This window comes from Amphibalanus amphitrite, unplaced genomic scaffold (genome assembly GCF_019059575.1).
Source record: "Amphibalanus amphitrite isolate SeventyFive unplaced genomic scaffold, NRLGWU_Aamphi_draft 000620F_arrow, whole genome shotgun sequence".
Lineage (NCBI taxonomy): Eukaryota > Metazoa > Arthropoda > Thecostraca > Balanomorpha > Balanidae > Amphibalanus > Amphibalanus amphitrite.
Genome location: NW_024882114.1, coordinates 122,501 through 149,537, shown reverse-complemented (window position 1 = coordinate 149,537; position 27,037 = coordinate 122,501). Strand labels below are relative to the sequence as shown.

The 27,037-nt window shown below is 49.8% G+C and overlaps 1 protein-coding gene across 3 annotated transcripts in view; it reads left to right on the top strand.

The window, feature by feature from the left end:
- Positions 1-27,037, top strand: part of LOC122363435 (intraflagellar transport protein 52 homolog) — a 117,125-nt gene that overhangs the window by 35,117 nt on the left and 54,971 nt on the right. For 2 of the 3 annotated variants that reach the window (XM_043332707.1, XM_043332705.1), the window contains exon 3: positions 6,574-6,595. The gene's annotated coding sequence lies outside the window, so the exon portion shown is untranslated. Of the gene's footprint in view, positions 1-6,573; positions 6,660-27,037 lie in introns of all 3 variants that reach the window. The other variant, XM_043332706.1, reaches the window with a different exon arrangement.

The window sequence follows — 27,037 nt, the reverse complement described above, 5'->3', positions numbered from 1 at the left end:
TCGGTGTGTCCCACACCACAGGTGGCGCTACATTTTTCCTCAGTGGTCACCAGGCAGCGCCACTTGGTGCCTCAGTGACCAGCAGATGGCGCCGCCGGCCGACGCCGCTACGGTGGTGACTCCGTGGCAGCACTGTCACCTCTTGTGCTGCACTGATGGCGCCACTGTCGCCACGTCCTGCTGAGCTCCTGAGCTCGACCGCAGCAGGCTGACTTTGGTGCTATAGGTGTCGCTCTGAATGGGGAATGCGGTGCCAGAATGACATTTCGCTCCTCTCGAGGCAGATAGATCCTGTTCCTCCGCATTTTTATTTGCTGTTTATTTGGTGAAGACAGGTCAACTGCTCCACTAGCTGTCGCTGAGGATTCCGGTTAACAGCTTTGAAGATAAGATGACAAGGCATTTTCAAAATGTTTTTGACCGTGCATCATATGGTGTAGAAGTATGGACTTCCTACGTAGCAGCCTAAGGAGGCTCATTTATGTTCGGCGGCTTTCAAAACCGATTGATGACAAGTCTCGGCTGCAACTCGGACCGACAGGGGCTGTGGGCTTTATTTGCAGATGCTATATAGGTACAAGCCAAAGTTAGCATATTGCATCAGATCTTTCACCAACCGGCTTCGAAAACAAGGAGCCACGGCTCCTTTCTCCTGGCATCAAGCTTATCCATATTCATGTGATACAGTAGCTCATATAAAGACCTAATGAACCTGAGGCGTATAGGAAATGTTCGTCGTTTTTAACACATGAGGGAAATGATACAGCTCTTGGATGACACTTGGCTGGGAATTGAAAACTAATGTGACAATCCGGTTATGAAAAAAAAAAAACAATAAGGGAACCTAGCACACTTTCTTTTTGGCTCCATACGCTTTAGAAGTTTAGCTTCATGCATCATTGACTTTAAGGCTCGTCAACTTTATTTAAATTGTTGCTACTCTGTCGGTTTATTTTCTCCTTTATTCTACTAGGGCAGCCAAGTCAGGGATAATAGCACCACGTCACTATACCTTTTCCACACTGCGCCGAATAAAATGACTATTTCTTCTGCGTGGTCGTTATCTGCTTTACGGTGAGCTCTAATCCTTTTTCTGCTTCCATTGGCTTCCAATTTCCTCCTTTCTCTTCTCATCGGCACTTTTCTCTCATTTATCTATACTTCATTGTCTCTTTTTGCCCGTCTCCCTCTCGCGCCCGTCCTTCTAGCTGCCGGTCGTTTTAGTTTTCCTTGCGCACTGATCAAGTTGGCATCTGTTAGCCTTACGTTGCATCTTGTCTCGTCTCACTTCACCTTACGCACCGATCCTGTGAGCTCGGTTCACCTTGCATGCTGAGTTGATCGCTCCAATTCACCTTACTTTCTTACCAATCTCTCCGTCTCAGTTCATCTTACGCACCGATCCCTCCTGTGCGCTACGTAACGCTCCAGTAGTTTCAGTTCACCTTACGTACCAATCAGCCCCGTCTCAGTTCACCTTACGTACTCACCAATCTCTCTTCCGTCTCAATCTACCTCACCTACCGATCCCTCCCGTCTCACTCCACATTACGTACCGGTCCCTCCGGTCTCGATTTACCTTACGTGCCGGTTCAGTGGTCTCGGCTCACCTTACGTGCCGGCCCAGTGGTCTCGGCTCACCGGGGCGCCCGCCGGTGTAAGACGGCGTCGGCCGCGCCGCCCCGATCAATGCACAAGATGGTTGCCATGACAACGTCAGATGAGAAAATGGCGCCACAGGGATGCCGCTTTTCGTCACGAGCGGCGCTCGTTTGGCGTGGAGGTGAGAGCGAGGAGGGAGAGATAGAGAGGGGAGAGGTGTTGTGGTCCTCTTTCCATTGCGAACAACTGGCATAAAAGTAATTCAAGTATCGAATAAAATGCATAATACAGTATTAATTTGCATTTTAGTGTAATATATGTAGAAAATTCAGGGCGAGGTTTAGATGAAATATTTGTATCAGCCCGGCTGACCCAACAGAGCCTGCTTCTTATATCGGCGTGGATCCTGCAGTTCTCAGGAAAGTAAACGGTATTCCGGAGGTAAAATAGTCAAAAGTCATGCAAGCTACATTTTCTACTCCGTGTACAGACCCATGCTCTTATTCTTAAATTTATTCATTAAATAGTTATCCATGGATATTCCAATGTGGTTACCTCCCGAGATCTCTCTCGCGCTTTTTCTGCGGAATAGCGCAACAGTCATGCATTGTGGTCTTACCGCTTACAAACTCTGATGCCTGATATGACCAACCTCATTTGCTCTGCATCTGCGTATCTTGCTCAGATGACTCATCGTTGTGCCTTTGTTATTTTCGAGCAGCACATTAGTTAGATGTGTTCGATATCAAAGCCCTTTGTTTCGGTACATCTTGCATGGCCGCACAGCCATCAGGGCAGTGGAAGTGGGATAAATATGTCCAGGAGCCGCCCTCATCCTCTATCACCCCGGCAGCCGAGATAACCCGACCGTTCCATCAGGATATCCACCGTATCTGGATACACACGTAAATCACCCGTACTGCTGATATGCAGGAGCGGGTACAGTCACTCAGAGCAGCAGTCAGCACATTCAGTGACTCTGCTAGAGAAGAGTCACTGAATGTCACCCTCACCCTCACACTCAGTACCCGAGAGCAGAGCAGTGACTGGAACTGAGACATTTCGTTTCAGAACAGGGATCGCAACACCCAGTCTCTCTCAGAGCAGTCGCTGTGACATAAAGTCTCTGTGAGCAGCAGTTGGACCACTCAGTCCCTAGGGACTGAGCTAGGTTCTGAGCTCAGGGCAGCGTCTGAAACTGGAACGATCGGTCGCTTCGAGCAGTGGCTGTGACAGTCGGTCCCTCAGTCCAGCGACTTGGACATTCAGTCCCGCGGACCGGCGGCTGAAACTGGAGCAGTCGGTCCCGCAGCGGCCGTTATCTGGCGCCGTGACCGGCCCGCTATCGCGCTGCCCGCCGCCGCGGTTCATTGTGCCCCGGCCGCCGCCGCCGGGGACTGCAGTCCATCTCAGACTGAGGACGCGCCTCAGATCGCGGCATTGTCCGGCCGACGGCCGCGCCGAGTTATTGCCGGCCATCGGTCTCCGTCCCCCCGTCCCCCGGCCCCCCTCTGACCCCGACCGACCCCGAGAGGTCAGCGAGGTCACCGCTGCGCACCGCTGACGTCACCTGTCGCGCGGAGATACACTGCGCGGCGGCCGGCGCGGCCCAGTTGAGGCGTTTCGGGACGCCGCCCGGTATGGGCCGGCGCCGGCAGAGATTGTGAGCGGTACTGCGCCGCGGCGCGCTGGCAGTTCGACTCAAAGTGGGCGGACAAATCACTGCACAAGGCTGATGAGTTGAAACGGAGTCAGATGCGGCGACCGCGGGCGGATTAGGAAATTGCGTGGCAGGGGAAGTAGGTGTTGGAATTCGCCGTATGGGGGATGGTAGCTCCAGCACTTTGATCCGATTGGAGTGAGGCCATGGGAATAGCCGCTTTTCTGTAGATTGCTCAACTATGTCACTAGAAGTCGATCATAAGCAGTTTCTCCCTGTTTAACCCGCGCCGTGCTGGGGGGGGCGTTTTTACGCCCCCCCCTCAGGTTTTTCGCAAATATCTCAAAAACGGCGGCGCGCAGCGCCGCCGTTTTTGGTACACGTGTTCCTACATCATTTCCGCACATGTTGTGAAAATTTCAGACCTAGGCCGTTCAAGGTCAGGTCACCAGGTCACGTCAAGTGACCTTACCTCAGAAAAAGTTCAAAGGCTCGCTATAGCTACACCGACTGAACGATCACTTTGAAACTTTCAGCGATTGATATGAGTAACAGTATGTATAAAATGTATATCTCGGATTTTTGATATCTGTGACCTAAGGTCAGGTCAATTTTGCGACCTCTCCATTATAAGTCAATGGGAGAAAATTGAAATGCGCCTCTTTTGGACGAATATCGTTCAAAACGCTCTCAAACATCGGTTCATAGGTAAACATGACACACTGAATAGGAAAAATGCACCTGTGACCCCTCTGTGTGCCCCTGAGGTCATCTCAGGTCATGAACGGTCGCCAGCAGTTTTTTGGCTATAACTTTTGATAGAGACGTGCTAGAGCGGTGAAAACACGTCAGATGTGTTCAGCTCGACGATACGGATCGACTGATATGCAACATGACCCTTTTCGGTCAGGTCATGACCTTGACCTGAGGTCAAATTTTCAAAATGACCTTTCAAGGTCAACGAATAGTTCATTCGACGCGTCTCGACGAGAGAAACACGATGCTGGCAAAAGTAATGTCATGGCGCTTATGAGTCAAAAGTTATTGACGAAAAAACGTTTTTCGTAAAAACGGCTATTTTTGGAGTTTTTGCCCTCTGGAGGCTAAACCGTTGACCTGAGGTCAAATCTGAGGACATTACTCAGAAAGGTCTGTAAAAGGGCTATCGAATGCGCTTTTCCGCGGCGCTGTAGCTCTATCGGTTCCCGAGATAGCCGTTGGCAGTTTCCAAAATGTTGAAATAGTCAACATTTTACCTTTGGTGACCTCTGGTGACCTGACCTTTGACCTGACCCAAAAAATGACCGAAGTGTTTTCGTCCTTATTTTTGACGCTCTTTCGATTGCCGCTTACCGCGTGTCGCTACGTGGCCCAGGAGCCGAGTTAGACGGGGGGGCGTGAAAACGCCCCCCCCCCCCCCCCCCCCAGCACTCGGCGGAAAGTTCAGGCCACCAGCACGGCGCGGGTTAACATTGATCAATTTATGTTTTGTCAAATGTATTTATAGAGTAATTTATGGTGCAATGTAGAAGCGATTTATTGGGTTTAAAAGCTGGCTAAGTGTCAACGGTTTTATTATGTATATTGTCCCACAATTCTATTACGACGCTGAATTGCAGGCACTGAATTATGCATTTCGCTTGAATTGAAATGTTGGTCGATTATTAATGGCTTCGAAAATGGCTGTCAGCATCAATTGTACGGCACACTCAGAAAATTGAGCGAAGTGCTATGGACCATATAACGACACAAAACGTCAAACTGTCATACCACACGGACTTATTTACATTTGCAAGAAAATACATCGTAAAACATTTTCGAAATCGTATTTGCATGTATTAATATGATGCATTAGTATTGATAACGAACCTAGTGGAGAAAGCTCATTTAAAGCATTAATACCTATCCTCTTTCGAACTCAACTACCTCATCAAAATATTTGTGCTCTTATATACATAGGTACTCGTAAAAAAACTTAATGGGTCTGGTTCGTTCTATTATGATCCAATGGTGTCAACTCTTATGGCTGCACCTATTTGCATTACGTTTGTATTGGTTTCATCCGTAGCAACAACTGTCTCCATTGCTCTAAAACCATGGGTAATACAGGCGCATGCCGGCCTGAATCCTGCAATGGACTGTTCCAGCGTTATTTGGACCTCATTTGTGTCGGCTTGGTGTGTTTGCTTTGACATTCACCGGCTGTAGGTCGACATCGACATCGACCTGTATGAACAACCTCCCGCTCGGCTTTGCCCGCGAACCGCAGGATGAGATGGAAAACGTTGGTGCTCTTCCTTCTCAGTATGCGGAAAGCGACGTCCTCGAGCGGATCAGTCATGCTTTCGCAACAAGCAGCTCAGTCAGATAGTGTATTCTGCATACATTGAGGTGTGGGAGTAAAAAAAGGTTGTTGAAGACCGAACTGCCTCAGAAATGGTTTACAAACAATTTGTGTGAGGGATAAGCACAGAACAAGTGCTCCAGTATGTCAGATTGTGCTCTGGGCGCGCAAGTAAGCGTGTGGCCGCGATCGCTCGGTTTGTTTCAATACTCGTTAGGCTGGAATAAAGTAAGTGTTCTTTTATCTCGCTTTTGGTTGCTACTCATGTCACCGGTTTGATGGAGAATACGAGAATACCTGTCCTTGGAAAACAAACGAAATTGTTTTAATAAAAGTTCATGAACAGGAACTTTGTTCTTTTCAAACCACTATTAGTCGGTCAATAATCAGCGTAAAACCATTACAACACTGTGTTTAGAATGTTGCATCATTGGTGTGCGCTGCACGGTGTCATTGCATGAGACAAAGGCATGTATTACCTGTGTCAAACCGTTATTGGTGCCGACGGTACCGAGTCGACCACATGCTGCGTACCCACGCACCGCGGCCGACAATGATTAACGACTCGGCTGAATGGCGCGTGACGGCCCCCGGGCCGCGCTGGAACCGAGGCATGCGGCCAAAAACTGTCAAATAGACGCTGGGATGCCGAATTGATCGGCAGTTCCCACTACCTACTATATGAGAGGCTGGTGCCCTAAATGCTTGCCGTGCTACGCCGTCATTTCACCCGAGCTGTTTGTTTTTGCCCACCGTTGTAAAAGAAGAGGATTTTCAGGAACCACGCTATCGTGTATTATATAGTGCGAATGTACTGACCTTACGAGTATTTGCCATTATGTAAATATGTTGCTTATAAAAGCTGGCATAATGATGGGCTTCAGCTTATGGTGTATATGAATAATCCGTTAAAGCCATTCAAGTTTGTTTTGCACCAACTAACGTTTTCGTCTTCCTTGTTTTACAGGCGCGGTGGAGGATCATCAGAGGCAAGTACCGCATTGTCCGCCCTTTTCTGTTCAGCCGTACAGTAGGAGTTGGGCTGGCTTGGAGGTAAGGTAAAGCTGAAATAATGTTTCTTGCGTTAGTATTAAATCCGTTTTCTAATATTTTAACCTTACCTTTCATCACCAGTTTATTATCCAATTAATAGAGAGCAGCAGCCTTGTCCAGTCCAATCCAAATGAAGCGTCCTGGCCTTAAATGAAGCGTCCTGGCCAGGTATACTCCAATTTAAAAAGGAATGCCCCATACAAACCCTGAACTTGAAGGTGGTTTGAATAAAACATTTTGAAATATCTGGAACATGAGACCCGTGGGCAAACAGCCATTAAATTTGACCATGTAATGTTAATGCATTATGCATATCAAATTAAGGCTGACGGTCAATTTTGCAATATAGAATAGCGTAATATGATTGGCAGAGTGCTCGTTTATGGTAATATTGACTAGGGATTATATTTCTACTAGGAATGGTCAGCTATTATCTGCTGCAACTTTGTAACAAGTTCAACTTTTACCATCGCGTCTGTAGTTTTGCAATAGCCATGATGCCATCTTGGCCATCACTGAAATGAAAAGTTTATTTTTATCAAACCACTATAACCATCCGGCCCTATATATACGCTGCGTTTTTACAGTCTGAACTTGTTTATCCCCTGGTGTCTACCCCATTTCCACATTACTCACAGTGTGCTTTTCTAATTTGGTTTGGTTTCTGACCTTGCGATGAATGTCATTTTAGTTACATGTCTGTTTTTGTCTCGAAAGCACTGGACGGCCTACGTGGTGTGTCCTGCGGTAAGTACATTCTAGCAGGACAAACCGTGTATTGCGGTACAGTCTAGCAGGACAGGTAGACCGTGTATTGCGGCACAGTCTATCAGGACAGGCAGACCGTGTATTGCGGCACAGTCTATCAGGACAGGCAGACCGTGTATTGCGGGACAGTCTATCAGGACAAGTAGACCGTGTATTGTGGTGCAGTTTATCAGGACAGGCAGACAGCGATGCTGGCCGTAGTCCCTCACGACTATCAGGAATGATCAAAATGTGTTGTGCGTCGCCATTTTACCGTGCCCGTTGCGGTTTTTAGGTCACATCCTGCGACGCAGCCACCTCCGGCATTGATGTCGCAGATCCTGGTCTGCTGTAGCCTGTAGGTATACTCGGAGCGGACGTTCAGCAAGCTGCCTGCCTTTATATAACTTTAGGCATAGACTTCTATATATATATTGAGACGGGTTACACAGCACATTGGGTGGACGCGTTTCGTCTAAATGACTTTTTCGACACCCTCTCGGAAATTAAAACAATACAAACACACAAGAATCTTACTTAATAAATTTCAAGTTGTCTCTGCGTCTGTCAGCCTCATGTGTCTTCTTGCGCCGGAACGGCGCCGCGTATCGACGTGAAATTTACTGGGCACAAACTTTGGGTGGGGCGGACGATCGTATCAAAAGATGGGCGCAATCGAACCAGGGGTGCGGCGTCAGCGCGTGCATCTCTGCCCCTGGCTGGCCGAGGCCGGCGCCGAGCAGAGAGCACGTGCTTTAGGCTCAGTTGTTCGCTTAAAAAAACTGAGTGAAAACGATAAAAGCCAGCTCGGGAAGTCAACTCTGTGGATTTAAAGAATACAGGTTTTCAATTAGGATCAGGTATAGGCGCAGGTACAGGTATTTGGTACAGGTTTTACCGGTAAATGAAATAAATTTATTATCAAGCGAGCGAAGCGAGCAAAGTGCGAGCGAAGCGAGCAAACTTTCGGACCTGCAGCGCCCCTCGAAAAGCGCATATACCTACATGCCTACCATACAGCTAAATGAAGTAAGTAAACAAACTTAACCCTACTGGCATAAACATACAAGTATTAACAACCAAACTAATAATCCCCTTAAACATATATCTCGAATCTATACAGTTATAGCGTAAACCTGTATTCTAGTCTTACTTAATAAATTTCAAGTTGTCTCTGCGTCTGTCAGCCTCGTGTGTCTTCTTGCGCCGGAACGGCGCCGCGTATCGACGTGAAATTTACTGGGCACAAACTTTGGGTGGGGCGGACGATCGTATCAAAAGATGGGCGCAATCGAACCAGGGGTGCGGCGTCAGCGCGTGCATCTCTGCCCCTGACTGGCCGAGGCCGGCGCCGAGCAGAGAGCACGTGCTTTAGGCTCAGTTGTTCGCTTAAAAAACTGAGTGAAAACGATAAAAGCCAGCTCGGGAAGTCAACTCTGTGGATTTAAAGAATACAGGTTTTCAATTAGGATCAGGTATAGGCGCAGGTACAGGTATTTGGTACAGGTTTTACCGGTAAATGAAATAAATTTATTATCAAGCGAGCGAAGCGAGCAAAGTGCGAGCGAAGCGAGCAAACTTTCGGACCTGCAGCGCCCCTCGAAAAGCGCATATACCTACATGCCTACCATACAGCTAAATGAAGTAAGTAAACAAACTTAACCCTACTGGCATAAACATACAAGTATTAACAACCAAACTAATAATCCCCTTAAACATATATCTCGAATCTATACAGTTATAGCGTAAACCTGTATTCTAGTCTTACTTAATAAATTTCAAGTTGTCTCTGCGTCCGTCAGCCGTATGTGTCTTCTTGCGCCGGCACGGCGCCGCGTAGCGACGTGAAATTTGGTGACCACAAACTTTGGGTGGGGCGGACCATCGTATCAAAAGATGGGCGCAATCGGACCAGGGGTGCGGCGTCAGCGCGTGAATCTCTGCCCCAGGCTGGCCGAGGCCGGCGCCGAGCAGAGAGCACGCGCTCTAAGCTCATTTTCTTCGCTTGCCAAACTGAGTGAAAACGATGAGAGCCAGCTCGGGAAGTCAACTCTGTGGATTTAAAGAATACAGGTTTTCGATTAGCATCAGGTATAGGCGCAGGTACAGGTATTAGGTTCAGGTTTCAGTAAATAAAATAAATTTATTACCGAGCAAGCGAAGCGAGCAAAGTGCGAGCGAAGCGAGCAAACCTTCGGATCTGCAGCGCTCCTCGAAAAGCGCATATACCTACATGCCTACCATACAGCTAAATGAAGTAAGTAAACAAACTTAACCCTACTGACATGAACATACAAGTTTCAACAACCAAACTAATAGCCCTATCAACAATATCTATCCAAACGTACAGTTATCGCGTAAACCTGTATTCTAGGCCGGCCGGCCGTGGTCACGCTTTTGCGAGGCGTTGCTCGCTTTTGCGATCTCAGCAACCACTTGACCGATTTACATGCGGTAATTTTTGTAGGGTAGCCCGATGTACTGTAGTGTAGGGTAGGGTAGGGTAGGGTAGGGTAGGTAGGGTAGGGTAGGGTAGGGTAGGGTAGGTAGGGTAGGGTAGGGTAGGGTAGGGTAGGGTAGGGACTAGGGGTAGGGTAGGGTAGGGTAGGGTAGGGACTAGGGGTAGGGTAGGGTAGGGACTAGGGGTAGGGTTGGGTAGGGTAGGGTAGGGTAGGGTAGGGACTAGGGGTAGGGTAGGGTATGGACTAGGGGTAGGGTTGGGTAGGGTAGGGTAGGGTAGGGTAGGGACTAGGGGTAGGGTAGGGTAGGGACTAGGGGTAGGGTTGGGTAGGGTAGGGTAGGGTAGGGTAGGGGTAGGGGTAGGGGTAGTGTAAGGGTAGGGTAGGGTAGGGTAGTGTAGGGGTAGGGGTAGGGGTAGGGGTAGGTAGGGTAGGGTAAGGGTAGGGTAGGGTAAGGGTAGGGTAGTGTAGGGGTAGGGGTAGGGGTAGGTAGGGTAGGGTAAGGGTAGGGTAGGGTAAGGGTAGGGTAGGTAAGGGTAGGGTAGGGTAGGGTAGGATATGGTACGGTAGGGTAGAGTAGGGTAGGGTAGGGACTAGGGGTAGGGTTGGGTAGGGGTAGGGGTAGGGTAGGGTAGGGTAGGGGTAGAGTAGGGTAGGGTAGGGTAGGGTAGGTTAGTGTAGGGTAGTGTAGGGGTAGGGGTAGGGTAGGGTAGGGCAGGGCAGGGCAGGGTAGGGTAGGGTAGGGTAGGGTAGGGTAGAGTAGGGTAGGGTAGGGGTAGGGTAGGGTAGGGTAGGGCAGGGCAGGGTAGGGTAGGGGTAGGGTAGGGTAGGGTAGGGTAGGGTAGGGTAAGGTAGGGTAGGGTAGGGTATGGTATGGTAGGGTAAGGTAGGGTAGGGTAGGGTAGGTTAGGGTAGTGTAAGGGTAGGGTAGGGTAGGGTATGGTAGGGTAGGGTTGAATTGAGTAACATCCTAACTTAAAAAGGGCTCGAACAACTCGCATGCATCACCATCATGCTTTACAGTTCAATTAAAAGCAGTTACCAGTTCTACACAAATAATACCAATACAAATGCAAGTTTCTACACCCAAACTAATGCATCCGTTAATCATACATATCAAAACATGCAGTTATCGCGTAAACCTGTATTCTAGTGTTTTAATAAATTTCAAGTTGTCTCTGCGTCTGTCAGCCTCATGTGTCTTCTTGCGCCGGCACGGCGCCGCGTATCGACGTGAAATTTGGTGACCACAAACTTTGGGTGGGGCGGACCATCGTATCAAAAGATGGGCGCAATCGGACCAGGGGTGCGGCGTCAGCGCGCGAATCTCTGCCCCAGGCTGGGCGCGGCCGGCGCTGAGCAGAGAGCACGCGCTTTAGGCTCAGTTGTTCGCTTAAAAAACTGAGTGAAAACGATAAAAGCCAGCTCGGGAAGTCAACTCTGTGGATTTAAAGAATACAGGTTTTCAATTAGGATCAGGTATAGGCGCAGGTACAGGTATTTGGTACAGGTTTTACCGGTAAATGAAATAAATTTATTATCAAGCGAGCGAAGCGAGCAAAGTGCGAGCGAAGCGAGCAAACTTTCGGACCTGCAGCGCCCCTCGAAAAGCGCATATACCTACATGCCTACCATACAGCTAAATGAAGTAAGTAAACAAACTTAACCCTACTGGCATAAACATACAAGTATTAACAACCAAACTAATAATCCCCTTAAACATATATCTCGAATCTATACAGTTATAGCGTAAACCTGTATTCTAGTCTTACTTAATAAATTTCAAGTTGTCTCTGCGTCCGTCAGCCGTATGTGTCTTCTTGCGCCGGCACGGCGCCGCGTAGCGACGTGAAATTTGGTGACCACAAACTTTGGGTGGGGCGGACCATCGTATCAAAAGATGGGCGCAATCGGACCAGGGGTGCGGCGTCAGCGCGTGAATCTCTGCCCCAGGCTGGCCGAGGCCGGCGCCGAGCAGAGAGCACGCGCTCTAAGCTCATTTTCTTCGCTTGCCAAACTGAGTGAAAACGATGAGAGCCAGCTCGGGAAGTCAACTCTGTGGATTTAAAGAATACAGGTTTTCGATTAGCATCAGGTATAGGCGCAGGTACAGGTATTAGGTTCAGGTTTCAGTAAATAAAATAAATTTATTACCGAGCAAGCGAAGCGAGCAAAGTGCGAGCGAAGCGAGCAAACCTTCGGATCTGCAGCGCTCCTCGAAAAGCGCATATACCTACATGCCTACCATACAGCTAAATGAAGTAAGTAAACAAACTTAACCCTACTGACATGAACATACAAGTTTCAACAACCAAACTAATAGCCCTATCAACAATATCTATCCAAACGTACAGTTATCGCGTAAACCTGTATTCTAGGCCGGCCGGCCGTGGTCACGCTTTTGCGAGGCGTTGCTCGCTTTTGCGATCTCAGCAACCACTTGACCGATTTACATGCGGTAATTTTTGTAGGGTAGCCCGATGTACTGTAGTGTAGGGTAGGGTAGGGTAGGGTAGGGTAGGTAGGGTAGGGTAGGGTAGGGTAGGGTAGGTAGGGTAGGGTAGGGTAGGGTAGGGTAGGGACTAGGGGTAGGGTAGGGTAGGGTAGGGTAGGGACTAGGGGTAGGGTAGGGTAGGGACTAGGGGTAGGGTTGGGTAGGGTAGGGTAGGGTAGGGTAGGGACTAGGGGTAGGGTAGGGTATGGACTAGGGGTAGGGTTGGGTAGGGTAGGGTAGGGTAGGGTAGGGACTAGGGGTAGGGTAGGGTAGGGACTAGGGGTAGGGTTGGGTAGGGTAGGGTAGGGTAGGGTAGGGGTAGGGGTAGGGGTAGTGTAAGGGTAGGGTAGGGTAGGGTAGTGTAGGGGTAGGGGTAGGGGTAGGGGTAGGGGTAGGTAGGGTAGGGTAAGGGTAGGGTAGGGTAAGGGTAGGGTAGTGTAGGGGTAGGGGTAGGGGTAGGTAGGGTAGGGTAAGGGTAGGGTAGGGTAAGGGTAGGGTAGGTAAGGGTAGGGTAGGGTAGGGTAGGATATGGTACGGTAGGGTAGAGTAGGGTAGGGTAGGGACTAGGGGTAGGGTTGGGTAGGGGTAGGGGTAGGGTAGGGTAGGGTAGGGGTAGAGTAGGGTAGGGCATGGTAGGGTAGGGTAGGGTAGGGTAGGTTAGTGTAGGGTAGTGTAGGGGTAGGGGTAGGGTAGGGTAGGGCAGGGCAGGGCAGGGTAGGGTAGGGTAGGGTAGGGTAGGGTAGAGTAGGGTAGGGTAGGGGTAGGGTAGGGTAGGGTAGGGCAGGGCAGGGTAGGGTAGGGGTAGGGTAGGGTAGGGTAGGGTAGGGTAGGGTAGGGTAAGGTAGGGTAGGGTAGGGTATGGTATGGTAGGGTAAGGTAGGGTAGGGTAGGGTAGGTTAGGGTAGTGTAAGGGTAGGGTAGGGTAGGGTATGGTAGGGTAGGGTTGAATTGAGTAACATCCTAACTTAAAAAGGGCTCGAACAACTCGCATGCATCACCATCATGCTTTACAGTTCAATTAAAAGCAGTTACCAGTTCTACACAAATAATACCAATACAAATGCAAGTTTCTACACCCAAACTAATGCATCCGTTAATCATACATATCAAAACATGCAGTTATCGCGTAAACCTGTATTCTAGTGTTTTAATAAATTTCAAGTTGTCTCTGCGTCTGTCAGCCTCATGTGTCTTCTTGCGCCGGCACGGCGCCGCGTATCGACGTGAAATTTGGTGACCACAAACTTTGGGTGGGGCGGACCATCGTATCAAAAGATGGGCGCAATCGGACCAGGGGTGCGGCGTCAGCGCGCGAATCTCTGCCCCAGGCTGGGCGCGGCCGGCGCTGAGCAGAGAGCACGCGCTTTAGGCTCAGTTGTTCGCTTAAAAAACTGAGTGAAAAGCATCAGAGCCGGGAGGTCGTTGACCTTTGACAACGAAGGCCGACACAAGGCACCACTCGCCAAGAGGATTCGCCAGTAAATACAATTAATTTGTTTTCGCAATATCTCAGCCGTTTCTGGGCCGATTTAGCTGAAACTTGGACTGTCGGTGGTAGGGTAGGGTAGGGGTAGGGTAGGGTAGGGTAGGGGTAGGGTAGGGTAGGGGTAGGGTAGGGTAGGGTAGGGTAGAGTAGGGTAGGGTAGGGTAGGTTAGGGTAATGTAGGGTAGGGGTAGGGTAGGATAGGGGTAAGGTAGGGTAGGGTAGTGTAGGTTAGGGTAGTGTAGGGGTAGCGGTAGGGTAGGGTAGGATATGGTAGGGTATGGTAGGGTAGGGTATGGTAGGGTAGGGGTAGGGTAGGGGTAGGGGTAGGGGTAGGGCAGGGTGGGGTAGGGTAGGGTAGGGTATAGGTTAGGATAGTGTAAGGGTAGGGTAGGGGTAGGGTAGGGTAGGGTAGGGTAGGGTAGGGTAGGGTAGGGTAGGGGTGGGGTAGGGTAGGGTAGGGTAGGGTAGTGTAGTGTAGGGTAGGGGTAGGGTAGGGTAGGGTAGGGGTAAGGTAGGGTAGGGTAGGTTAGGTTAGGGTAGTGTAGGGGTAGGGGTATGGGCTAGGGTAGGGTAGGGTAGGGTATTGTAGGGTAGGGAAGGGTATTGTAGGGTAGGTTAGGGTAGGGTAGGGTAGGGTAGGGCAGGGTAGGGTAGGGTAGGGTAGTGTAGTGCAGGGTAGGGTAGGGTATGGTAGGGTAGGTTAGGGTAGTGTAAGGGTAGGGTATGGTAGGGTAGGGTAGGGTTGAATTGAGTAACATCCTAACTTTCAAAGGGCTCGAACAACTCGCATGCATCACCACCATACTTTACAGTTCAATTAAAAGCAGTTGTCATTCTGTCAAGAATGAATTCTTGAATCAAGAATCAAGAATCAAGCCGGCATTCTGGATTCAAGAACTGGATTCAAGAATCATTCTTGAATCATTGAATCAAGAATGTCATTCTTGTGTGTTTGTATTGTTTTAATTTCCGAGAGGGTGTCGAAAAAGTCATTTAGACGAAACGCGTCCACCCAATGTGCTGTGTAACCCGTCTCAATATATATATTTGTCTATTACTACTAGACTTCTATATACCGGAGGCGACGTTCAGCTCCTCGGTACATACCGGATACAGGGCCTTAGCTCCCGGCCAGTTGTATAGTGTGTGTATATCGGGCGCCGGGTTTTCAGTGTTCACTGTTCAGCTCCAGGCCAGCTGTATAGTGTGTGTATATCGGGCGCTGCCCGGCGTCCGCCTCGGCACAATCGCTGCACGGAGCCGGCCGGTTTTCCGGCCGACCGCAGCCTCCGAGCTGGCCTATAATTAATCCGCGCGCGGCGAGCTGCGGCCAGCGCGCAATCATCCCACATTCAGCGGCTAAATTAAATCTGGCTTTCATAACACATTTGGTGCGCGCTGCTGTCGGCGCTCGCTGGCTGGCTCTGCCGGCTGGCCGGGCCGCAGCCTCCGCCGCTCCTCTCGGCCGGGCAATCTGCGTCGCCATGACAACGGATCAATGCCTTCTGCGGGCCGGCGGTCGATAGTGGGGCCGGCGGATGCTGCGCGGCAGCTCCGGCAGCCGTCCGCGCCGCTGCCGTCCTCTCCCGCTCTCCCGCCGCTCTCCCCTGCTCTCCCGGCGGCTCCCCGCTCTACACTGGAGCTCGACTCCGGCCGGGGTCTGAGGCGGGAGCGGCGGTTCAGACTGGGACTGAGTCTGGGAAGCCGAGCCGAGACTGCAGGTTCAGGGATGTGCTGGAGCTGGGCTGCATTTCAGACAGACTACAGCCTGAGAAATAAGTACAGATGAAGTCAGAGAAGTCAGAACTGACATTGAGACTGAAACTTCTCATATGCATGGGCCAGTGGCGAAGCTACGCTAATGTTAAAGATGGAGATAACCGATAGGTTTGGGGGTGTTAATGATTGACAAGAGAGAGTTATTGCAATAGTTGTGGTCTGTGTGTTTGTTAACGTCTTTTCAATGACATGGCCACTTCAAGATTGTTGTCGTCGCCTTTGTGTGTTCGTCCATGTTCTTTTTCTCTTTGGATGCGCTTGTCTAAAATGTTTCGAAGTGGAATAGTTGTTTGGTTCCCTAAGGCACTTTGTCACAAGGGCTTGCTTCTACTAAATCGGAAAGCATCATTTTCCTTCCATTTGCTCTTCTCATTGCAAGCAAAATGCAACATGACCCACACATCTGTATTCATATTTGTCGCAACCACCGCGGTATTGTGCATTGTGCACACCGATCATATGCCCACTATTTGCCGAGGCCACCGATTACGTCGGCATACACGGCGCGAACCAGACAGCCAAGATAGCCATCTGTTATCGCGGTGACTGCTGCGCAAATACGACTACAGTGTAACGATTATGATCTGATATCACCTAACACTTGGTGCTTCGGCGAGTTGTTTGCTGATTATGTTCTTAGTGGTACAAAACTGAAATGAGTCTGCAGACTTGATTCGTTCTTCATCACACTAGCTCAAGGGACTAAAGTAAAAAATGGTACCTTATAATAAAGTAGATTGAAAGTTAAGACGCATGATATTTTGTATTACTATGCGCTCTGTTCGAAATGGTTTTACGATAAAAGTCTGACTTTTCCTCCCATCAACGGATGCCCAAAGTAGCCACAGGACAGTGTTTCGCAGAACCGGGCGATTACTCGTGCCAATCGATTTTCGATAGCTCTGATGGTGCGTGGCTCCCTAACGAAGTTCATGCTTGCATGACGGGACCGATTACCTGCGGCCGCCCCCGCTGCTGACAGCCTGACCGTAAATTGGAGCTGATGGAGCGGAACCTTCTCAGCGGTAACGGAACGATTTGCGCTGACTTTCCAGTTGCTACTGCCTGTCTTGTTTTAGGGGTCTCGTGAGATGCGCGTGCCCTCAATACGTTCGAGCATGTATTGTGCTTAGAATATCTACCACAAGCACATGAAATCCGGCTTAGCAGCGATACTGCTCATTAGTATACGGAAGAATCATTAGAAGTACCTAATCTTCCTCCTTCGAAAATACAGCAGCTTATCTGTTTGGCTATACAGCAGCCTGCTTATTTTGGCCAAGTTTACCTTCCCGTACTTATCGGGGTGCTCTGACATCCGGGAAGGGTTACCGGCTGCTTAGCTGAATGATACGCCCACGGCCGCCCGGCGCAGTTTTGAGAGACGCCAAGTTCTGATCCCCGTATGCGTTTCAATCTACATAATCATTGTTCAGAAGCGTACTTGATCTGTTACAAATTCATTATCGGCAGCGATGAGTGCTACTTTTACAAATATTTTTAGTACAAGAGTCGCTGAGAGGATTCATAAGCATCTCATAAGCGTAGTATCTAGTCAAACTTAGGCATTCATAAACATTGCCAAGCGTAGTAAAATGTTACCATCCAACCAAACTCTTGCGATATGTATAATTCATAAATGATGCTTGGAAACAGAATAAAACTCATCGGATTTCCGTACAGCAACAACCAATCAATGGTCGCTGTGCGTGATAATTCTGAAAACTGCCCGTTTAATATGTTTGCATTATTTCTCTTTATCCCTCTCTCTCTCTCTCTCTCTCTCTCTCTCTCTCTCTCTCTCTCTCTCTCTCTCTCTCTCTCTCTCTCTCTCTCTCTCTCTCTCTCTCTCTCTCTCTCTCTTCTTATTCTTCTTATTTCTTTTCCTATCTTTTCATTTGAATGCTGTCTTAGAATAGCACTGCAGACTTTCCTTACTTCATCTAAGAATCAACAAATGATCTTGCCTTCTGCCCAAGCCGTTATAAGGCGCACATTCCCACCCGCCAGCGGTCGCCCGGCTCCGCGTTCGTCGTCTCACATCTGCAGTGGCGCCGTTCGGCGGGACCGGTCCCATTAGGCGCCTCTCGAGCTCATGTTGCTGATGCTGTCGAGTCGCTGGAGCGGAGAGACGCTCCCGGTCGGAGTGTTGCTGCCATTTCCGTTACTATTGCCCTGATGCCGTTTGGAGCCGACTCTGCCCATTTCAGTCGTGGAGCGCAAGTGTCATCTCGAAATGCGGGTTGTCGACGGCGCCTGAGGCCATTGCAGCCCCGCCCGAGGCCGTTGCAGCCTCGCCTGAGGCCGTCGCTGCCGGGTGTCGTTTTGAAACGGTCTGCCGGCGCCATTCGGAGCGGGAGTTTCCTCTGTCGCGGCTGGGACGGCTCGAACACTTCAAGTGTCGTCTCGACATGGCACTTGGTGTCCAAGTAAAACATCGTTCATATATCCTTGCTCTTTTATCGTTTTCTTTCTTGGTCATGCTGAATGATCGCTTTACTGTTCAATTATCCATCTGGTCGAATCTGTCTGGCATATCGGCGTCCCAGTATTTGCTAAAATGTTTTTGTACTCGTTCTTTATGTGCATCTAGTGGACTCAGTTATATTAGTTTCATATAACCGTATCCGTCTAATAGTTAGCTGCATTGTCATCAGCTCTCGATCATTTCGAAATGATCGTCTTTGCTCGATGATCGTATCGTTCCCGCCTGTTTCTTTATCCTGCTCATCCCCTGGTTTTCCTCCTGATTATCATCTCAATCATGGTTTTTCCTGATCGTCTTTGTCTCCGGGTCATCTCGGCCCACCACTGGCAGGTGGCCGTTTGAGCAGCCGCCGACGCCGGGTACGGCCTGCTTTGTATGACTCGGTTATATATTGAGCAGGTTTGTCCGGGCGAGCCTCAAACAGCTACGTGCAGATCTTTCATGCAGAGCCGATATGTGCGATTTGGTATGCTCGGGTCAGATCTCATGCATCTCAGTGTGCACTGGTCAGTCCCATATGGAGCCAAAATGTTCAGGTCGGTTCCCGTACGGCCCCCTATATGCGGATCGGTCCCCGCACGGCCCCCTATATGCGGGTCGGTCCCCATACGTCCCCCTATATGCGGATCGGTCCCATACGGCCCCCATTCGGAGCGCTATGTGCGGGCCGGGCGCGGTATGAGACGGCCCGACGACCGGCCGGTGCTGGCCGCCGCTATCGCCGGCCAGTAGACTCGGGACAATTCTTCCTCAGGGGGTGATTTGGTGGCCCGATGGGGTCGCTGCCTCACAATGGCGTGGCGCTGCTGGGAGGGGGCGACGATGGTGCTGTGGGGGGAGAGGGGTGACGGTGTCATGACACGATGGCCCAAGGGGGTGGTGTCTGGACTCAATGGTGCTGGCAGGGGGGACGGTGTCATGACACGATGGCCCAAGGGGGTGGTGTCTGGACACAATGGTGCTGGCAGGGGGGACGGTGTCATGACACGATGGCCCAAGGGGGTGGTGTCTGGACACAATGGTGCTGGCAGGGGGGACGGTGTCATGACACGATGGCCCAAGGGGGTGGTGTCTGGACACAATGGTGCTGGCAGGGGGATGACGGTATAATGACACGATGGCGCTGTGGGGGAGAGGGGTGACGGTGTCAGGACACGATGGTGCTATGGAGAACGCAATAAGGTGTTTTTTTTTTTTCATTTGCCGCACCCGAGACGACCGGTGATGAAATTCGATTTTTCGAGACTTTGATAGACGAGACTGATCAGACGCCCAGAATTCTTGCTATAATTGCTAGAATTCTTGCTAGCATTCTAACATTGCTAGAAAATGCACCGGAAGCAAGGCTTAACGAAATGGGGCTTGTCACCTCATTCGACTTTTCAATGGCATGTTTTGAAGTAAAAGGCCATTTTTCTTTTCAGTAATCCGATGGAAGCTAAGAACCTACGTCGTGGTTTATTATTTCAGACAAAATTGCCTTGACTTAAGAGGATAACGTTGAAAAGACTTGAGTGTTCTGCTCTTTTTGCAGTATGATTTAATCTCCCAAATACATTGCCTATGATAAAAGTCGCTCGGAGCCGCACCCAAAAGGGTTGCATCCTCTCACCCAGCTCTGTTTCAGCTTCATATAGCAATAGCCATAAATCCGGCGGGTGCTCTTTGCTAGCAATCAGCACACCACACTCCATTTAATGTTCTCTTGCGGCCGCTGAGCTGCTTACAGTGCTAAAAGGCCGGACCGGAAGCCCATCGTCGCGGCGGCCTGGGCTCCGCTAGTTTCGGCCCGGTTTTCCTCTCGATATCAGCCCCAGGCGGCGGCGGCGACTGCTCTCGGTGGCGTAAAAAATACATGGGGTGGATATTGATGTGGACTGGAGAGGCTATCCAGATTTCGAGGGCATGTAATTGTGCCATGAAAATGTGTGGATGTCTGTGAGATAGAGTTTGGATGGGCTCAGGGATAAAGGCAGGGTCTCTTGGTTTCGAGAAATAAGCAAATGAATAAATGGGAAAATAATCATAAAAAACTGAACGTTTCATCTGGCTCGAGATCCGAAGTCACGTAATTTGGGGCAAAACGCAAACAAAAATGTAGAAAAAAGAAATATCGTTAATTGATATCCAGACAATATCCTTACATATAATGTGTTACTTTTTATGTTACTTCCCGTTACATGAAAAAATGTTACGGGATCTTCTAATTTGACGCAAAGTCTCGCTGGATATGAATATGAATATATTTAAGGAACACTTATATAAGGTTCGCTTACCTAACCGTATTCAGAGAGAAATGAGTGACGCTGCGATCTGATGTTTGGGCAATGTGCAGTATAAAGTGAAGGGCATGCCACGTTACGGCGAAAATTGCCTGTTTATATGTTCTAACCATGCTCAGATGTAATGGAATGGGCAAAATGAAGCTCTGGTTGTAAGCAATGGCTTGTTTAGAGTTATTGTGTGCTGACAGCAATGAATAACAAATTCTTGAAATTAATACAATGCAAAGCTGCATTCTCACACATAAAATCTATGAAAAGACCTTGGCCCTTTAGTACATCATCAACGCCATTCGCCAGCTTCTAAGGGGTATTGCGTTGTAAGTGAATGGGCTCTTCCATTTCCAACATTCAGTAGTTGGCAGGCCTAGCACCCGCCTAGATAAGTACCCAAGATATTTCCAGTGTCAACATCAGGCTAATAATCATAAAGTTCCGAGCCGTGCTTACACTCGCACCATGCGCCTCTATAACACTGCCCAAAGGCTGCCAAGTGTTATGCCGGAGAATGGAGTCTGGCAGGCCGCTGCCTTTACGGCGTTACATCGATATTTCTCGGGCGCCTATTGTGCTCCGAATCGCTGGTCTGACGGAGCCGGACCATTATTTACGATGCCGTGGCTTCCTCCGGGGATGGTCCGTGCCGGTCGGCTGACTTCAGAGTATGTGAGGGCAGAGCTCCGGGATGAGCTTGGCCATAGACCACTATATATCTGGACTGTGCACGGAAATTAGGGCCCTGCCATTAGGGCCCTAACTTTCGAAGGTCGTCACAGCCAACTTATTCGCCATATGATGATGTGCTTTGGGAAACATCACCACTAGTCAATTTGTAATCTGAGTTATATCTTACATTGAGCAAAAAATATATAATATTAGCGCAATCATCGAAAAAAGAAGGGCATTTTCTGCCCATTTCTTCCATGATTTAACATGGTGTGGATGATGGTTCCCAGCTAATTTTCACGAGAATTAGCAAATTTTCACAGACATGTAGCGAAGATTTTTGCAAGATTATTGTTGTTTGTTGTTTATCATTGACATGCGGGATAGTTCTCTTTTGTCTTTAAATAAAATGAAACCTTTAAATGCATACATGCCACTGAAATACAGTAAAATGTGCCGCTAGTGATAATCACTTCAGAATATCCTATGAACAGAACGGGGAGTGAGCATATTCAAAGAGCCAAGACAGTGCATGCAACAATGTCAGTTTTCCGGTTCCTGGCTAAGGCATCAATATGAAGTCAATTTCTATATGCCCTAAAGCTGAAAATGTCTTGGAATTCTGACCACTGGGCTCCCTGTGAGTTTTATTACATGCTGTGACGCTGGCCGAGACCGAAAAATTGAGCAGAAGACAACTGTAAGGAGAGGTGGCGGATCCGTTTCCAGACTGGCGGCTCCTATAATATCAGTCACAAGTGAAGCCCAAAACTAGCTTAAGTCTTGCAATTTGGTCAAGTGATGGTCACATATGTTATGGCTTGCGGAGAGCTGGCGTGCCCACATCAGCAATCTGTGTTCCGCTCCTGCATGCAAGCAATGGGTCCTGCTCTGGTAACAGCTGCCGAGTCGCTCTCTCTTCGGCACACGTATAGCTTCAAACGTGTGTTTCAAGACAGCGCGACTACCATTGTAAAGGAAAACGATAACTTTCTTCACATTGCTCGCTGAGGGAGTCACACTGTCGAGAAGCACCTCAAGTTACAACGCTACGACCTGCATTCCTTCAACACATTGATGTGTATAGTTGAGCGAAAAACAAACATTGCAATTCATGGAGTCAATATGGACACTTGGACAGTATACCGTCACTCAACACCAGCGATGCGCGAACAGAGCTTCATGAAATAAGAAAGCTTCATGAAAATGAGAAAGGTTGAGCCGCAGGACGTAAACACAATGCAACATTCCTGGGATCAGTTTGTCTATGCAATCAATAACTACGATCCTATTCGTCGATGTGTAAGATACCTACATGGCTGAGAATTTCAGATGTGGATTTACAATTCGAATAGTAACTAAAGGCAAATGTAGCACAAGAACTATAAGAAAGTGCATTCCTAAGTGCGAAGCTCTGCTGCAGTGTCCAGTGAACCGAGATCTCGTGACTCCGTCTAAATCTCGAATCTCGATCGCCATCACCCGCTGCAAAATGCGGCCACCGTCACTGACAACGGTGTTCAAAAGTCCCCTTCTCTCGAGAGGGACAGATGACAGAACCCGTCTGTCCCTATGCTGAGCATGAAATCGGCCTCAGTGGAAGCAGGGAACAGTTGCACAACATTTGCCAAGACCCATCCTTCACCAAATATATACTACCTATGTAAGACCACACTTTGACTATTGTGACACTGTTTACGACGGACATATCACAGTACAGGACACGACACGACTGGAGACATTGCAAAACAGAGCGGCTAGACTGACGACAGGAGCACTCTTTAGAACACCCTCCGACAAATTACGACTCGAGACAGGATGGGACAGACTAACGACAAGAAGACGCATTCATAGATTGTCACTATATCACAAACTCGTTAAATCGAAACCAATTTTACCGAAGTACATACAAGAACTTATAACAAACACAAGGGTGACAGACACACAGTTGGTTTTAAGAAATGCCCATGACCACACGATCCAACGTCCGAAAACATCATCATATCAACGATCATTCTTTATCACCACAAGCAAAGAGTACAACGAACTACCGGCAACATTTAAATCCTTATCCATAGTAGAATTCAAAAAACACATTTTACACCATATTGGCTCCCCCCAGCCACCAAAATACTACTCGTTTGGGTCAAAGACAGGCAACATCCTACATTCGCGACTAAGAAATGGAATGTCCGATTTAAATTCACAACAATTTAACATTCAAAAACAAGATTCTCCGGCATGCCCTTGTGGTCACAGCATAGAAAGCGTTCGTCATTTCATCACAGCATGTCCATTGTTTTTACCTCAAAGACGCATCCTTTACCAAAAAGTATCGCAAACACTCCATACTAACTTTCATGAATACCAAACTAATAAAAAATTGGAAATCCTTCTTCATGGCACCAACCTAAATAGTGGCGACGGCCGGGCGGTGGCTCAACACTTCCAAACGTTCTTACTTAATTCTGGGCGCTTTACAATCCCAACACTCTGACTATTTAATTACGAGGCGGGATGGGCGTGTCTCGGTGGGGTGGCGTCGGCAACGGGGCTCTCTGGACAACCTCTAATGCGCGACGCGTTCGGCTTGGTGGCGGCGACCGGCGATTTAGTTTGTTTGAATCCATTTTAAGTTCTTGTATATGTGTGTATGTGTTTCAGGGGCGGATCCAGGAAAACTCCAAGGGGAGGGTCATGAATCGAAGTGGTGCCCTTACCTATACCCAAAATTAAAAACTCAACGGATTTCGTCCACTTCATTTTGGTGGTGCCCCCATTTTCAGTTTTTTTATTTTATTTTTTATTTTTAGTCAGTATCTTAACTCTTAGCCACAACCACATTTACCAATTGTAAGCAAGTATATATGAATGTGCTATGTGCATAGATGCTATGTGTATAAATGTTGTGGACGCTGAGTAGTGAGTACTTACCAGGAACGTTATTAGGTAAGCAAATCGTTGTCAGTCCGACGAACTTGACCCTGGCGTCTAAAGGGTCTGTCCTTGACACTTCAGGCTTGTCAGGGACACCAAAGTCCTTTAAGGGACACCACAAACCTTTCAGGGGCACCTACGGCCTTGTAGGGGCGCCACAGGCCCGCCAGGGGCACCACAGGCCTGCCAGGAAGTAGGGGCACCACAGGTCTAGCAAGTATACACGACAAGCCTGTCAGGGGCACAACGGACCTGTTGGGCCCATGAGCACCCCTAGGGGCAGGGGCACCACAGTCCTTCCAGGGGCACCGCAGGCCTGTGAGGGGCACCAGCGGCCTAGCAGGGGCACCAGTCAACACAGGCCTGCCAGGGGCACCACAGACCTGCAAGGGGCACCAGAGGTCTGCCAGGAGCACCACCGACCTCGCAGGGGTAACTTGGGCCTGTCAGGGCCCAGGGGCACCACGGGCCTGTCGAGACTGAGAGGCACTTCAGGCTTTTCAGGGGCACCATAGTCCTCTCCGGGCGCAGGGGTAGCAGGGGCACCAGAGGCCTGCCAGGGGCACTACAGGCCTAGCAAGGGCACCACTGGTCTATCAGGGGCACCACGAGCCTGTCATAGCCAGGCATCTCAGGCTTGTCAAGGCCCAGGGGCACCACAGGTCTGTGAGGGGCACCAGCGACCTAGCAGGGGCACCAGTCAACACAGGTCTGCCAGGGGCGCCACAGACCTGCCAGGGGCACCACAGACCTGCCAGGGGCACCAGAGGTCTGCCAGGGGCACCACCGGCCTCGCAGGGGCACCTTGAGCCTGTCAGGGGCACCACGGGCCTGCCGAGGGGCACTTCAGACTTTTCAGGGGCACCAGTCCTCTCCGGGCGCAGGGGTACCAGCGGCCTAGCAAGGGCACCAGAGGCCTGCCAGGGGCACCAGCGGCCTAGCAAGGGCACCAGAGGCCTGCCAGGGGCACCACAGGCCTAACAAGGGCACCACGGGCCTGTCAGGGACACCTCAGGCTTGTCAGGGCCCAGGGACACCACAGTCCTTCCAAGGGCACCGCAAGCCTGTCAGGGGCACCAGAGGCCTGCCAGGGGCACCACAGGCCTAGCAAGGGCACCACTGGCCTGTCAGGGGCACCTCAGGCTTGTCAGGGCCCAGGGGCACCACAGTCCTTCCAGGGACATTACAAGCCTGTCAGGGGCACCAGAGGCCTAGCAAGGGCACCACAGGCCTGCCATGGACACCACAGGCCTGCCAGGGGCACCACCGCCCTTGCAGGGGCGCCTCAGGCCTGTCAGGGGCACCACGTGCCTACCGGGGACACTTCAGGCTTGTCAGGGGCGTTACAGTCCTGTCAGGGCCCAGGGGCACCAGGCCCGTGGTGTCCCTGCTAGGCCTGTGGTGCCCCTGGCGGTCCTGTGGTGCCCCTGTCAGGACTGTGATACCCCTGATAGGCCGGTGGTGCCCCTGGCAGGTCTTTGGGCCCCCGGGCCTCAAGGGGGGGAGGGCCATGACCCATGTGACCCCCCCCCCTTGGATCCGCCCCTGATGTGTTTATTTGCTTGTATGTTCTTTAACAGAGCTGGTGCCTCGAATTAAGCACTTTCGAGTGCTTTTGCACCAGTTCTTACTTATCTTGATTTTGTGTATTCTTTTGTTTCTTAATAAACGTGATGATGATGATGATGATGAGTTGTGGCCCAGCAGGTCACCTCGGACGGTCTCGCTAAAAACGCAGCACCGGCAGCTTTGTTATTTACCCATAGGAATCTTCGTAATTCCGTGGCGCAGATCGTGTGGGCTTTCAAAGCATCGAGCCGGGTGCGTGTCTGATTTAGACAGGCAAATTAATCTGCAGTGTGTCCAATATGTCATCAGACTGTCTCTTGTCAAAAACGACCGATCACGGATTGTTCCTGTCTATTGATGCTTTGAACTTAATACAGTGTGATATACCTGTCTATAAGTGCTTTTTATTTATTTATCGTGTTAAAAATCATGCTATAAATTATACATTTATTAAAATATACATCACATTTAAGAAGTTACTTTCATTTAAATGGGCTTACTAGAGCGTCAATACACAATTCCGCGTGCTACGTCGAATTTCCCAGCAGGGCCCTAATAGCAGTCGGCAAAATCCGTGCACAGTCCAGATATATAGTGGTCTATGGCTTGGCAGAGTAAGGAAAGGGGGATGAGGCAGTCAGGAGGGGCGGATGCATGGAAGGAAAATAATAGCTGGTGTGGTATTTTAAACTAGGGGAAGAATAGACAAGAGGAAGGAGGAAACGATTGATCACGCAGCATACGACATGTGACCTAATCAAGGGAGAAACGTGCTTATTTATTTCCCTAAAATGTATGTCACTTTCATTAACAATTAATCGATGTCAGCCTCTTTCCTATCCATGTCTATATCTTGGGTGCGTTCCGCCCTTTCTTTACCTCCGTCTCTGACTATCCCGTTTTTTTATCGCTCGTCGTTCATTTTCCTTTGCCCTCGTCTGTCACACCATACCCCTGGTCCTTTCCCGGGCTATCCTATCTTTGTCCCGTCCCTTTCCCACTCCGACTGCCGTCCTCTGACGCCGTTAGTCCTCCCTCCAACCGACCACCCTCTCTTTCCATAGGCCAGCCATCCACTGACAATTTCTATTCGGTGTGCGCCGGCCGCGGCTCTCGGTATCGGTCAGCCGTCCAGTCCGGCCGGGGCCCGATATCCGGCTCAGGGCCCGCCCCGGACGGGCGCGGCTCACTCACAACGAGCCCCGCTCCGGAATCGATTCGGTATCCGGGCTCGAATCGGAGCAATATCCGTATGTCATGGAGCGGAGACGGTCGATGGCGCTAGCGGCCCGGACGGCACGGGTCGGCCACTGCTGATGGAGGCTACGGGCCCACCCCTCCCCACCCTGATGACCCGCTGCTGCTGACGGTCTCAGATGGTCTGCTGATGACAGTCTGGATGGTCTGCTGATGGCGGTCCAAGGCGGTCTGAGATGGTGTGCTGATGACAGTCTAAAATGGTCTGCTGATG